This window comes from Ahaetulla prasina, chromosome 3 (genome assembly GCF_028640845.1).
Source record: "Ahaetulla prasina isolate Xishuangbanna chromosome 3, ASM2864084v1, whole genome shotgun sequence".
NCBI lineage: Eukaryota > Metazoa > Chordata > Lepidosauria > Squamata > Colubridae > Ahaetulla > Ahaetulla prasina.
The window spans coordinates 202754765-202769653 of record NC_080541.1 but is presented as its reverse complement, the minus strand read 5'-3'; the positions used below and the strand labels follow the sequence as shown (position 1 = coordinate 202769653).

The 14889-nt window shown below is 38.6% G+C and overlaps 1 protein-coding gene across 2 annotated transcripts in view; it reads right to left on the bottom strand.

The window, feature by feature from the left end:
* The window catches only part of NCOA3 (nuclear receptor coactivator 3), a 97089-nt gene that overhangs the window by 58064 nt on the left and 24136 nt on the right, over positions 1-14889 (bottom strand). For both annotated transcript variants that reach the window (XM_058177528.1, XM_058177527.1), the window contains exon 2: positions 12053-12096. The gene's annotated coding sequence lies outside the window, so the exon portion shown is untranslated. The remainder of the gene's footprint in view (positions 1-12052; positions 12097-14889) is intronic.

The window sequence follows — 14889 nt, the reverse complement described above, 5'->3', positions numbered from 1 at the left end:
CCTCATATTTTCTTTGAATTAAGGCCAAAATAAGAAACTGGATGATAAAACTTCAATTTAATTGAAATTTTTGGCATACCAATGACATGGTTAACCTAAGGATCTCCATTCATGGTTAGGGGAATTGTTAATTGATGCAGGAGATTATCAAGTAATGTTATGTACAGCATTCTCAATATTAAGGGTAAAATCTAGGTTCAGAGATTTTTATTGATACAAAAATATTAACGAATGTTCTAAGTAATGAGCCAAAATAACAAGCAAAACCAGTAGTTGCCAATCCTGAACTCATGACAGCAAAATCTGGTGAAAAAACAGAGGAACTTATCAATAAGATAGAGTTAGATAAAGACATATTTAGGATGCAAGAAACTGACTTTGCTCTCAAAGGGGTGTGTGTGTGTGTGTGTGTGTGTGTGTGTGTGTGTGTGTGTGTGTTCTAACTACAATCCAAAACCTATATATTTATGGCAATCTATGGATATCAGATTTGATCTACAAAAATACTTCATCAATTCTGCAAAACAATCCTAAAACTCAGCCTTGGCTTGGAAGTTAAATATGAGTAAACCTTGAAGACCTCCAGCCAATATCAAGAGATAGCTCTGTTAGGAAATATTATATTCTTTTTTTTAAGGAATTTTTTTTTATTTTTAACAAATAAACATACATAAAATCATCATCAATCCAAATACATTGTGTCGATGGGTTGATCCCAAATCCTGTATGCCCATATACATTCCAATTAGTTTATCTAAACTTACATTTTATCAGTATGATATGTATCTCAACTATAATCAAATAACTTCTAATTAATTATAACATTTCAATTTCTCCCTTAAAATCAACTTTCCAAATTAATATTACACATCTTCAAGTCCATTCAATTATATAGTTTAAACATTTCCCTATATTCTAACCTTTCTTAATTCCTTTTAACATAATTCCCCTTCTAACCATTGATAAAAGAGATCCCATATCTTATAGAATTGTTTATCCTCTTGTTCTCTAATTTCTAAAGTTAGTTTACTCATTTCTGCGCACTCCATCATTTTCCTAATAATTTCATCTTGTGATGGTAATTTTTCATTTTTCCAATTTTTAGCAAACACGATCCTTGCTGCTGTCAAAACTTTTACAATCAAATATCTCAATTCTTTACTATATGTTTTGGCTATGATTCCCAATAAAAAAACCTCTGGTTTAAGATCAATATGTTTCTTTATCATCTATTCCAACCATGTGTGGATTTTAGACCAATATCTTTTAGCCACTACACATGTCCATCACATATGGTAATATGAACCAGGAATCTGATGACACTTCCAACATTTTCCAGATTTGTTCTTAAACGTTTTAACTATTCTTGTCGCGGTAAATGCCATCTATAAAACATCTTATACAAATTCTCTTTGTATGCAGTAGAATTGTCATTTTGTAGTTTTGAATCCAAAGTTTTTGCCATACCTCTAAATCAATCCCATGTCCAAAATTTTTCCCCCAGGCAATCATCGTCTCTTTAACTTGTTCTTCTTCTAATTTAAATTCTAGTAGATATCGATATAATTTCCTAATTAAGTTGTCATCAGTACCTGTCAATATTTTATCTAATTTAGTCATATTGTTGTAAAATCCCTCTGTTTTTGAATCTTTATCATGTCTGGAGCGTATTTGCAAATAAGAAAACCAATTCATTTTTATACCTTGTATTTCTAATTCTTGTATTGTTTATAGTTCACTCTTTTCATTCAACAATTCACAATATCTCACAATTTGTTCTTTCCTGAATATTTTGAATATGTGCAGGCACCTCCCACCGGCCAGCTGGTCTTCCGGTCACTGCCACGCAAGCACAGGGGGCACATGTGGGCGGCTGCATGTGTGGGGGGGCGTGCGCGCATGTGCGGGAGGACAGGGCGCATGCGTGCATTGCATTTTAGGGGTTCAGGCACACACGCTCGCATTCACACATGCGCACGTACGCTTTGGGCACTCAGTCTGGAAAAGGTTAACCATCACTAGCATAGGAGATACAATCTAGTGAGTTTAGATTTTCCAAAGCCCCCAAAATTATAATTTAAACGAACCAACAAAATAATTTTGAGATGTTATCTTGAGACTAAATGGAATGTACCTCATCTTCCGTAGAATGAAGAAAATATACAAAGGTATTTTCTTTATTAGCTACATATCAGACTAACTTTTAAACCAGACTTTCAAAGCCCTTAAAATCTCTAAAAAGATTAGCATTACTAACATGCAGGATGAAAGTGCCCACCCCGAGTCATAAATTATCAGATTTCTAACTACCACAATCACCATCCATTTATAATTTCTGCACACAGATTTAAGTCATCAAACAAGGAAAGGAAGAGTCATCCTTATAAGCTGGCTGCCCATTTGTTCAACTATTTCATTCTTGGGCTGACATTCATTTTTAAATTGCTGGTTTTGCTAAGCAGAGAGGAAATGCCAACTTTGCTGTTACTGGAATATGCAGGCTACTTGCTTGTGTTTTTCCTTCCTCGCCCCATTCCAAAAGCTTGCACATAGTGCTGCATCATCAAACAGAATAATACAGGAAGAGAAGCAAAAAGCCACTCTTTCTCTGGGCAGGGAAGGCCTTCCATAAGCACTGCTATGGGTTCAAAAGTTCACAGTGGTTTCAATTTCACCTTTTAGCAACCAATGAGAAAACAGCAAATGCAGATAGATCCTCTGGCCACAAAGGAAAAATTAACTCACTGAGTACCTGACTTGTAGAAGTGATATTCCTTAAAAAAAAAACCTATCAATTCCAAATGTTATTTCCTTTTTCCAAACTGCAACAATATGCTTAGTAAACTTTTGCTTAAAACAAAAAGCTTTTTCCCTGAAAGCTTCTACAGAGGAATAGGCTACTGATGAAAGAGAACAATGTGGTTTTCCCTCACTCTTCCCATCCCAATCCTTTTTTTTTCTCTCTTCCAGAAACTTAAAACTCCCTATCTTGTCATTTTGTTAGCTCTTCAAACTTGGCAACTTTAAGATGTGTGGACTTCCAACTTTCCAAATTCCTCAGCCAGCATGCTGTCAAGCAGACAAGTCCCCTGTACATACCTTGAAATTGTCAAATTTGAAAAACACTGAGTTATGTCAATGCAATTATTTGTCAATGCATTCTTATCAACCCACAAATTCCTCTGCATTTCCCCTTCAGATTAATTTTATACCACTGGAAGAACTGAATTCCTTTACAAAAATTAAATGACCAGTTTTATTTGTCTTCTCTGTCAAAAAGGTTTCTTTCTCATACCTTTCAAAACAGTAAAAACTTAACAAATGACTTATACCATCAAAATTTTGCATCCCCAGCTGCTTTCATTTCCAAATACTAAAGATCCATTCTTCATTCTAGCTTCAAAGGGTTTTAGACAATTTCTCTTAAATTTTATAAAATTAGTCCTTAATCATCCAGCACCTATAGACACTTCTTTCCATCACATCATACATACAGCTCTGAATTGAATACTTGAGCCCTTCTCAAAGTGTTGCCCCCTCCCCCTTGCAACCCTTACTTTAGTGCCATTCAAAGCATTCATTATGTGAATATTCCAAATACTCCTAGCCAATATTGCTCTAATAAAAACAGCATCTGCAGATGTTCTAAATTCAATGCATGTCTGCAGAAGGAAAGCTTCTGCATACACAGCCATATGTGCTGTGCACAGCCACACTAAACATGGAACTGCCTGCAAGAAGGCATTGTCATTAGAGTAATATCAACATGGGGAAAGATTATCCAGAGGGCTCATTGGATACGCATCCCAAATAATATAACATATGAGTAAGTTTTTACAAAATCTTAATCTCTCTTTATGTCAAAACTTAATTCCGGGTGACTATGGACATGCCCATACAATTTCTCAGGCAACAATATGAAAGTGATCTACTATGGTCTTTTTCTGGGACATAGTTTTACCTTTCTGTCTTACCTACAATACTGGGACTTCCTGATAGTCTCTCATCCAAATATTAACCCAGTCTGTATCTATTTAGCATTTTGAAATTAGTCATTGTCAGTTAAGTACTGCCTACCACTACTGGCCCATTTGAGGAGGTAAACTACAAACAATAAATCTGCTATCCAAATGTTGGATAAAACATTTCCTTTATACATGATAGTAGTGCTCAATACTTTGTCGATTATTATTTGATAAAATTGTTCAATATGATCTAAGTTGATAGAAACTCAGACACAGCAAATAACTATACAGTTTAATTGCTACTCACACAATGCCCTGCAGAATAATCCATACTATCCCTCCCCAAAATAAAAACCTTTCTTCCTAAAAGATCATGAATCCAATCTTTAATAAATAAAGTTTTGGGATAAAATGAAATCTGGAAAAACATAAAATTTTAAAATACATATAATTCAGAAGGAAAAGCAGGAATGAAAAGATAAGTTATAAAGTATGTTTATTCTGCAGCTGAAAAATTATTTACTAATTTATAAATATGACAAAAAGGTTGAGTTAAAGCAGTGTCATTCTCCAAATAAAAACATTATCCAATTCAGCAAATTTAGTTGGCCATAATTTTGAATCCTAACAGCATGTCCCATATGTGTGTCAGGGACTTTTATATTCACATGTTTATCAGAAGTATGACAATAATCAAACTGTTAAGTTCATTTCCTAACACCCACTCTAGCCACCAAGGATACTGTGATATTTTTTTTATTACTGTTATTATCTAGGGCAGTACTTCCAAATAAAGCACTGGACTATAGCCACCATCTCTTTTATTTCTTAAGAATGACTAGATGTGAATGACTAGCTCAGATGTGAAAGAACAAATAGCTCAACTATGATGGGTCACATCAAGCATTTTAAAATATGGCCTTTTGAAAAGTCTGTTGAAATAGGCCAGGAACCACTAGTACCCACAATCCACTTTGTATACAAGAACAGTGTATGTCTAAGAAATTCACATTGGCACTTGACATTTTAAAGCCTTGTTTTTTAAAGTTGAAGGATTAAATAAATTATCAACTCTAAAAGTTCCAGGGGGGGGGGGAAATAAAACTATGTCCATAGTAATATATTGTTCACTTAGAAATTTGCAAGAATAGATTTTCTATGCCAATGCTTTGTAAAATTTCAACATTCAAACAATAAGATTTTCTTCACTGGAAGGATGAAATTTTATTATACATAGCCAAAGTTTAAAAATATCCAAGAGAAGTTTTTCAGTCATTTGCTATAAAAACAACAGTATAGCAGAACACGAAGAAAAATTAATAGGATGTCACGATACCCTGCACAAGAAGTTAAAAAAAGGATTTAACAAGTTATTAAAAGGAAATCTTGGCAATATTTACAATGATGAATGGAAAAATATTTTTGCCTGTCTTGGAAACAAATTATATATTCAAATAGTTATCTCAGTTTTCTGCATCCAGTCCTTATGTAGAAAAAAAGTAATTATATTCAAAAGTATCAATGTACTACTTATTTTTACAAAACAAAAATATAGAGAAAAATTTAAAGTGATTCCAAAACAAACCAATGAAGAATAAGCAAATTCAACAATCAAATGAAGTTTGACAGAAAAAAAACATCTAGAAATATATTTAAGTATATGGTAATATATTCCATGAGTCAACAAGTTGCTGTGGATCTTTGGAGCTGCAAATAAAAATAAAAAACCTAAATATTAATGTGACAAAGGTAAGAGTAGGAAAAGACATGTGGCATAACAATGTGACAAAAGGCATTTGTCTGAAATAACAATATTTATTGCTTGAACAAATTTTTCATAAGTAAAATAATAGAAAGCAGACAAAAAGCAAATACTTTTATCTTTAAACAGTTCCTAAAACAAATTAAGATGTTTTAATTTAACTATTTCTAAAAAGATATCTGAGAGCAAGTTTGCTATAGTAGTTAAGGCATCAGGATAAAAACAGGAAAACTGTTGAGTTCTAGTCCTGCCTTTGACACAATGCTAGCTGGGTGACCTTGGGCCAGTCATTTTCTGTCAGCCCTAGGAGGCAGGAAAGGGCAAACCACTTCTGAAAAACCTTACTGAGGAAACCACAGGACCTTGTTCAGGTAGTAGCCAAGAATCAAATATGATTGAACATAAGAAAAGAGACAGGTCTGCAAACTTTGAATACATTCCCCACCCAAAGAAAATTGTTATGCAAACATACAACACCAGCTCAGCTTCAAGGCCACCAAGTGAGTATTACATCAAATGGGGCATTGGTCTTACCTGATACGCACCTTCTCATTGGGTGGAGACAGCAGCCAGGAATGGGTTGTACTCGTCTGTTCAGTTGAAGGACTGAGTCTGTCAAATTGTAAGTCCCGCCCTTGTAGCTAGGGCTCCCCAGCTTTTGGCGAAGATGAAAAAACAGACTCGAGATGTCAGAACAGCAGGCCTTTCCCCAAGAGCGCAGACCAGACTGATTAATGGGTGGGGCTGGCTGCTGTCTCCCCCCAAGGAGAAGGTAAGACCAATGCCGCTTCTCCATAGCCAGAAATGGGACATACCAAAGCTAACTGTCCCTTGAGTCACGGGCGGGCCTAGTCCGGTCAGAAGACTCCCCTTCCATATGGACCCGTTGTAACACCCTGCAACCAAATGCCACCTCTGCTGAGGCGAACTTGTTTAATTTATAATGTCTGACAAATGGCGAAGGGGAGGTCCAAGTGGCCGCTCTGCAGATTTCCTCTAGAGGCCTGCATGGCCCACAGCACCGTCGTAGCTGCGCTTCAGGTCGAGTCACTCACGGGGCCATTGGAAGGGAATGCAGTTCATACACCTTGAGAATAGTCTGTCGAATCCATCGACCAAAGGTGAAAGGGGTGACTGCAATCTAAGGAAGCTGGTAGAAAGGAAATAAACAGCAATTCCATCTTTCTCACCCCAGCAGTCCATTTAAGATACACATGGAGGGCCCTCTGCACATCCAAAGTATACCAACGTTTTTCTAAGGAGTGGATATGGTTAGGACAGAAGTTGGATAAGATCAGTTCTTGCATTCTATGAAAGGATGTGTTTACCTTGGATATGAAGGAGAGGTCCAGCTGTAGTACCACGCGATCAGTGTGAAACACACAGAGGTCAGTCCTGACCGAGAGAGCAGCAATCTCAGAAATCCGCCTGGTGGATGTAATTGCTACCAAGAAGGCAACTTTGCAGGACAAAAGACAGAAGCCAGCAAGGGCTCATACGGGCCCCCAGTGAGGGATCTCAGAATGATAGACAGGTCCCATGTAGGATACTTGTGTACCACGGAAGGACATAAATTAGTTGCACCCTGAAGAAACTTCCGGATAGTGGGATACTGAGAAAGAAATTCAAAGGACCCACAAGTCAAAACAGATGAAAGAGCTGACACCTGTCTCCGAAGGGTGTTAGGCGATAGCCCAGTATCTAGCCCAGTGGTTCCCAACCTTTTCTTGTTTGAGGCACAACCTTTTCTTGTTTGAGGCACCCTTGGAAAGCCTTTCAAAAGTTCCCGGCACCCTTATAAGGAAATAGATATTTAAAATCTCCGTAGCTCAAAAGTTCCCGGCACCCTCAAAAGATCTCACGGCACCCCTTAGTGCCGCGGCACACTGGTTGGGAACCACTGATCTAGCCCATCCTGGAGATATTCCAGGATTTGGGGTATCAAGGCTGTGAGGGGAGAAACACCTGATTTCCCACACCAATTACAAAAGGACCTCCAAGTGGCAGAATAAATACGATCTGTGGAAGGCCTCCGAAAAGCCTGAATAGTCCTGAGGACCCTGGAGGAGAAATTGTCCCCTCTCACAGTGAACCCACAAGCACCAGGTGGTCAGTCGGAGCCACTGTGGGATGGACCAACACCTCCTGGCTAAGCAAGACCACACCCTAAAGGATCCTCCAGGGTGGGGCCACCGATAGGGTCCTGAGGTCAGCGAACCAAGACCTCCTGGGCCAATGAGGAGCCACAAGCAGGATCTCCGCCCACTCATCTAGGATCACCCTCAGCAGGAACGAAAGAGGGAGACAGGCATAAAGGAGTGGCCATGGGCTGCGGAGAGCGTCGACACCCTCTGCTCCCTGAGTTGGAAATCTGGAATAAAATCTTTGGAGCTGTGAATTCCCTGGGGTGGCAAACAAGTCCACCTCCGGGATGCTAAAAAGGACTGTCAGTTCCTGAAACAGGAACGGGTGCAGGCGTCACTTTGCATTGTTGATGACTGTCTGGCTCAGCAGTCTGCCTGCACATTGGACACCCCAGAGATGTGCTCTACTGTTAAGGAACGCAGATGGCATTCTGCCCAAAGGCCCAGTCTCTTGAATTCCAACATCAGAGCTTTGGATCTGGTGTCCCCGGTGGTTTATATGTATCTTCATGGCCACGTTGTTGGTGAGCACTAAAACATGCTTGTCCAAGACCAACTGCTGAAAATGAAGGAAGGCTAGAGATACAGCTCGTAGCTCCAGCCAGTTGATGTTCTGTTGGAGTTCTAGGGGCCCCCATCTGCTCTGAGCCACCCTCAATTAGAGATATGCCCCTCAACCGAGGAGACTGGCGTCCATTGTCATCACTATGTGCTGGGGCTCATGGAAAAGATGTCCCTTGGAAATGGCTGGTTATCTCCACCAGTTGAGGGATCTGAGGATGTTGATGGAGATCTGGACTCTGACTGGTGAAGTGCTTCTGCCCGCCCTCTGGAAAGGCAAAAGAAACCATTGAAGGTCTCTGGTATGTAGACGTGCCCATGGAGTGATGGAAATGGCAGACACCATTTTGCCCAGGAGCTGTGATAGCAGGGCCAATGGGAACCTACATTTTCTTTGGACTCTACTAACTAGTTCCTTGAGACTGTCCTGCCACTCCTGGGACAAATACACCTTGCCTTGAATAGAATCTATCTCCGCTCCAAGATGGAGCAGGCAGGTCAAAGGAATCAAGTGACTCTTCTCTATGTTAATAGAGAACCTGTAGTGTCAGAGTGGGAATTACCTGTAGGTCCTCTGCAGACTGTTGCAGAGAGGAGGATAAAATTAAGATATCATCCAAGTAACATTGGACATGTAACGTCCTGGCCCAGAGATGGGCTGCCAAGGCAGCTAGAACCTTGATAAAAGTGCGAGGCGCTGAAGAAAGCCCCAAGGGCAATGCCCTATACTGATAGCGGGTACCTGCATAATAAAACCTACGATATTTCCAATGTGTGGGAAGGATCGGGATATGCAGGTATGCCTCTGTTAAGTCAATTGAGGTGAGGAAGTCACCCTTCCTGACACCAGCCAGAATTGATTGAAGAGACTGCATTTTGAACCTCTTATACACCTCTTATACACAATATAAGAGGCCGTTCGGGTCTGGATGGGGAGCTCCTGGTAAGCAAGCAGTGATCCTCGGCGATCTGCAGGGGAGTGCTGGGCTGTTGGCAAGATACAGGCTGGCAAGCAGGAACATAAAGTTCCACCAATTAATCCAATGTCTAGGGCAGCTCAGCGTGTGTGTAAAATGGCTGCCCAGTCAGCCCTTCTGGGAGCGCAAAAGCTCCTCCAAGTCGCTTTCCCATTGTCAGGAAGGAGTGCAAAGCTCCACCTCAGCTCCCTCAGCTGCCCTGGAAGCACTCGATTCCACAACTACTCCAGAACACCTGTCATTCAATGGAGAGCAAACATTATGCTAATAATGATTATAATAGTGATTATATAGCCGGGCAGCTGAGGTTCCCTGTCAACAGCAGGGGCCAAAGCTCCAGCCAGCAGGAAAACCTCCCACAACTCAACCACAGTAGGAGTCGACAGGTTACTCACAAGTCCAAATTAATTGAAGACTTTTCCAAATTCAAATCTCCACGAAGAGAAGCAGCCAGAAATTCAGTCACGAAAAATGCTCAACACATCCGTCCAGTCTGAAGGACTGAGTCAAAAGCTGGGGAATCCTAGCAACAAGGGCGGGACTTACAATTTGACAGACTCAGACCTTCAACTGAACAGACGAGTACAACCCATTTCTGGCTGCTGGCTGCACCACTAGGAGAAATCCATTATTCTGTAAAGTTGGGAAGAAGAAGAAGCCACAAGTTTAAACCCCAAGGCTATGATCTTTTGATAACAATGAGCAATGGGTTGCTGTATTCTTCATTCTTCCATTCTTCATTATTGTCTACAATAAAGATCCTGATCTAACTAAGTTATATTTATGAGTCTTCCATCAAGTCCAGCAGAAAAGTTGAGCGAGCCATGAACTGTCAGATTTGTGATTTACTGCTGAGTCCTGATCAGGGGAATTTGTCAACATGATATAAAAATTCTTGTCAGATCTATTAAAGCCACTGATATACATTCATAATTCTCACTTAGAATAAACAATCTAGGAAGCTTCTATATGGCTGATCATTTAGTGGTGTGAGTTCCTTGTACATAACATACAAATCAACCAGTGGTGGGATTCAAATAATTTAACAACCGGTTCTCTGCCCTAATGATTTCTTCCAATAACCAGTTCACCAAATTGCTCAGAAAGTTAACAACCAGTTCTCCCGAAGTGGTGTGAACTGGCTGAATCCCACCACTGAAATCAACCAATTAGATAAATGCTATGCTGCATTTACAATCAATTAAATGTTACGTTGTTTCTTTGATTTTTATATTTTAAGAAATAAGTTAATTTAACTGAGATTTTAAATTTAACCCTTATCATGGTTCTCGTTTAACATCCTTACAGCTCCTTTAAAAGTACTTTAAGTTGTTTTCCTCCTTGGTATCCCATTTTGAATGAAAACGTAATGTTGTTTTATATCAAATTGGCATGTTACCAAACAGCTTTTCTGTGTGTTCTGAATTTGATTAATACAAGTCAAGGTCACTTCCTGAAAGATATGCAGCACTGTGGCTGCAAACAAGCCAGGCTTCTCTGTACAGTACTTTAAGAATGGGGGATGGGTGCGCATGATGGCAGTTCTTAACACCTATTCAGTAACATTAAATATAACACTTTCTGATAGCTAAGATAATGGAAGGAATAAAATATTCAGTAGGTTTCTGAATGTACACACTGACAGTTATTGGGGAGGGTTAGGTTGTTTGTTGAGGGAAGTTGTTCTTTGTCCAGATCAGAGAAATACTAGCAATGACAATGAAATTTTTAAGACAAGAGTCTAAGGTTGTAATCATATACCCAGTGGCCCAGGAAAATATTCCTCTGAATTTTAACCACTGCTATTTCTTCTCATATTTACAATGAGCACGTATGCATGGAATTATATTATAAACCTATAAAATTACTGGTCTGAATTTCTTTTAAATTCAACAGAAAAAGAAATAGTATAATAAAAGGCTTTGTGCACATTTCAAAGGCATTTTCTAGAAACGTTTTGACTTATTTCTATATTAAAAGTATTGTTCTGGATCCAAGAAACAATATTAAAGGGTTTCTTTTCAGATCACAGCATGCACATTTTGGCACTTTTGCCAACTTGGGGTATAAATCAGGGGAATTATTCTAATGTTGCAAGATGTACACTTCAGACATTTAAGAGCACAGAAAATGGCGGGAGGACTTGTAACTCCTGCGCACTGTTGACAAGTCTCAAAGCATAAGTAGTGCTTGAAACAAAAATACAACATTATTCTTTAAACTAAAGTTCCATGGAACTGTAACAGGAAACCAAGACTTCTCTTACTGTAAAAAAATTAAACACGTGAAGTAAGAAAAAAAAGAAACATAAATAGAACTTTTTTTTTAAAGTGACTATTTCCTATACTTTCATTGACTATTTAGTTAAAAAATGCCCTTCCAATCTCAGATACAGTGACTGAAAAAGACTAGAAAAAGCCAGACAAAAATGATACTTCCAGTACACATTCAAATGTTTCATAGACATAGATCTATAGGTGATGTTTTCTGTGACAGTTCAAGGAACCTGTGAGTCAGAGAACATTTTAGTTTCTTTTGTTTCTAGACTTCTTAAGTGTTTTCTCTTCTGTTAATGCTACCTTTCTGGTAGAATGCTCTGTCCATAATCAAATATGTTCTAACTTTATTATATTGAACACTTACTTGGAAATGTATTCTTGTCAGTAACATTCACACACCATCTTTACCTAGAGGAAGAAAATTACAAAACACTAGTTAGCTATTAAAATTGAAATAGTTTATCAGATATACAGAAAAGCATATGAATATATATTTGCTTTTTATGATACAAAGCAAGATCCTTTTTTTAAGGATATTGATACTACAAAGATTGCACTGCTTTTGGACACAATTCAACTTGTTTGCAATAACCTTTAAAATCCTAAAGCTATGTGGGAGTACTTGAGAGGTGCCACATGGGCTTGGAAAGGTGTGTGGGTATCTGCCAGAGCTGTATATATTTTTTTATTATTTTGTAACTATTTTAATTGTTGATTATTCACCATCCAGAACCACCTGTTTGAAATGGGTAGCTATAGAAATTTCTAAATAAATGGATGTCATTTATGTCTAAATAAATAAATAAATTATTCAGAAAAATACCTTCAGCATATTGGTCTACTAAAGAGTAATTATCTGCTCAGAAACAGATTATTATTCCTAATTAGCACAGTTTCTGCAATCAGCTCTAGTCAGCACAGGAGGCATGCTGGTAGAGGCAAAGATCTTCTATAATAACAGCTTTTGTCTGAAAACAGACACAAGCCAAACAACTTCTGAACCAGCGTGTTTTGTCAACTTGTGGCTTTATTTCTCAGAAACTGATTTTTTTCTAGACTTTGTAAGATTTAGTTTCTCAGCCTTCTAAACCATGGCTGCAATACTGAATTGTTTGCCTCGACTTCTAAAACAAATTCTGTCAACATCATTGCCATTCATTTATATCCGCTTCTGTATCAATGCAGGCTCCAAGACATATAATTATGCAACAAATAGCAGAATGAGCTAGACCAGTGTTGGCGAACCTTTAGCATTCTCGCGTGCTGGCCCATGTGCCGAAAGTGGCATGCAAAACCATCCCGTGCCAAATGCGTGGCTTTGCTGGCTCCTTGTCGCGTTTCTGCGCTCAAATGCGCGCCGGCCAGCTGGCCATCGCAGCCGCTATGCCAGACCCCGGAAGTGTGGCAATCCATCGCGCAAGCACGTGATGCCAACCCAGAAGGCCAGGTGCTGGTTCGTGCATGTGCGATGGACCGCCGCACTTCCGGGATCCGCCGGCAGCACGTGTGCGACAGCCAGCTGGCCAGCGCGCATTTGAGCGCAGGAACGTGATGAGGAGCCAGCAAGGCCACGCATTCGGCACAGGATGGTTTTGCATGCCACTTCCAGCATGCATGCCATAGGTTCGCCAACACTGAGCTAGACTATCAGAAACTCCACAGGTGCTTTATCCAGAAGGCCTTGAAGTTACTGCACGTTTGAGTAATTACAGATGTTTTACATTTCATGAGATCCAAAGGGAAGCTGCAATTATGAGCAAAGAGCTTCATCAAATCATCCGTACCAGCTTACTCCCTTGTGTAGAGATTAAAGGAGATGACCTTGATGGAAATATGCAAGAACTGTTGTTACCAAGACAAAAGAGACTGAAACATTGTCTAAGCCCTGGGAAAAAAGATATTATTCAGAAGAGACCTAGTCAGTTGCCTCAATGATTAATTGGAATTTAAGGGGAAAGGGTATACAACATAACTAGATTTGCAAAATTCTGTTACTATAGCCAATTTCAATAAAAGTATTTCTAGTGCCATGGTGGCACAGTGGTTAAAATATAGTATTGCAGTCTAACTCACTGCTCACTGCCAGTTCTATTCTGACTGGTCTTTCTATCCTTTCAAGGTCAGCAAAATGAGGACCCAGATTGTTGGGGGCAATATGCTGACCTCTCAGAGAGGACTGTAAAGGACTGTGGAGTGGTATATAAGTTTAAGTGCTATTGCTATTGCTAGTGTTCCTGAGGAATTTCCTGGTCTGGTCTACCTAGTTGGGCTGTCAACAAACGGCAATGGTTGAAATATTTTAATTACTATTTTTTATATTTGATTACAATAATGTATTGCAAAATTAATTTTGAGATATATCTGCATATGTTTTAAGTAATATTATGACAGAATTCATTGTAACATTCCTTATTTAAAAAACCCTATCAAACATTATAAAACTATATAACCTAGAGTTGCTTTTGGTGATATGGATGGCTGTATAAATTTGATTAATAAATAAATAAAAACAAATAAACAGTTCAGAGATAACACTCTCTTAAACTCCTTTTTTGTTCTTTTGTAATATAGGTAATATTCAGAAACTACTGGTACAGTTGTGGAATTATTACTTTCCCCATCTACCATACATATCATAGATGGGGTCTACAATACGTAATATTTAAAATGTTATTAAATCTTACTAATGTAAATAATTGTGCATTTATTCACATACCTCACAATACAGTATTTAACATGAAAAGGAATAAAATGCAAACATCCTTACATATTATGCATTTGTATTTTGCTTAAAATCCAAGCACACTGGGCTTGGTTGATGAGTGACCTTGAGGCAGCTCTCAGAAGGTAGTTGCCATAGCAACATTATCACAAAAGTGGCTCATCCTTTGCAACATACACCAACCTGGTGCATCATATGTTGCTAGATATAATACAACTATTCTGTAGTATTGCTGAAACTGTAATGTGCATTGCAAATAGAAGAAGCAGAGTTAGATTGCTTTGTATCCCTGCATTTTCTTCTTTTTACAAAATGTAATTAACACTCCCAATTTCCAAAAGTAGATTGCACATTATTTTAATAATGTAACTCATATTTATGATTTTAATGTCAATTATCTTATGCACAATAACAAAAAAACCCTCGTTTGGGAGTTTACTTACTATGTTATGTGACAATAGGTGACAAATGTCATTACT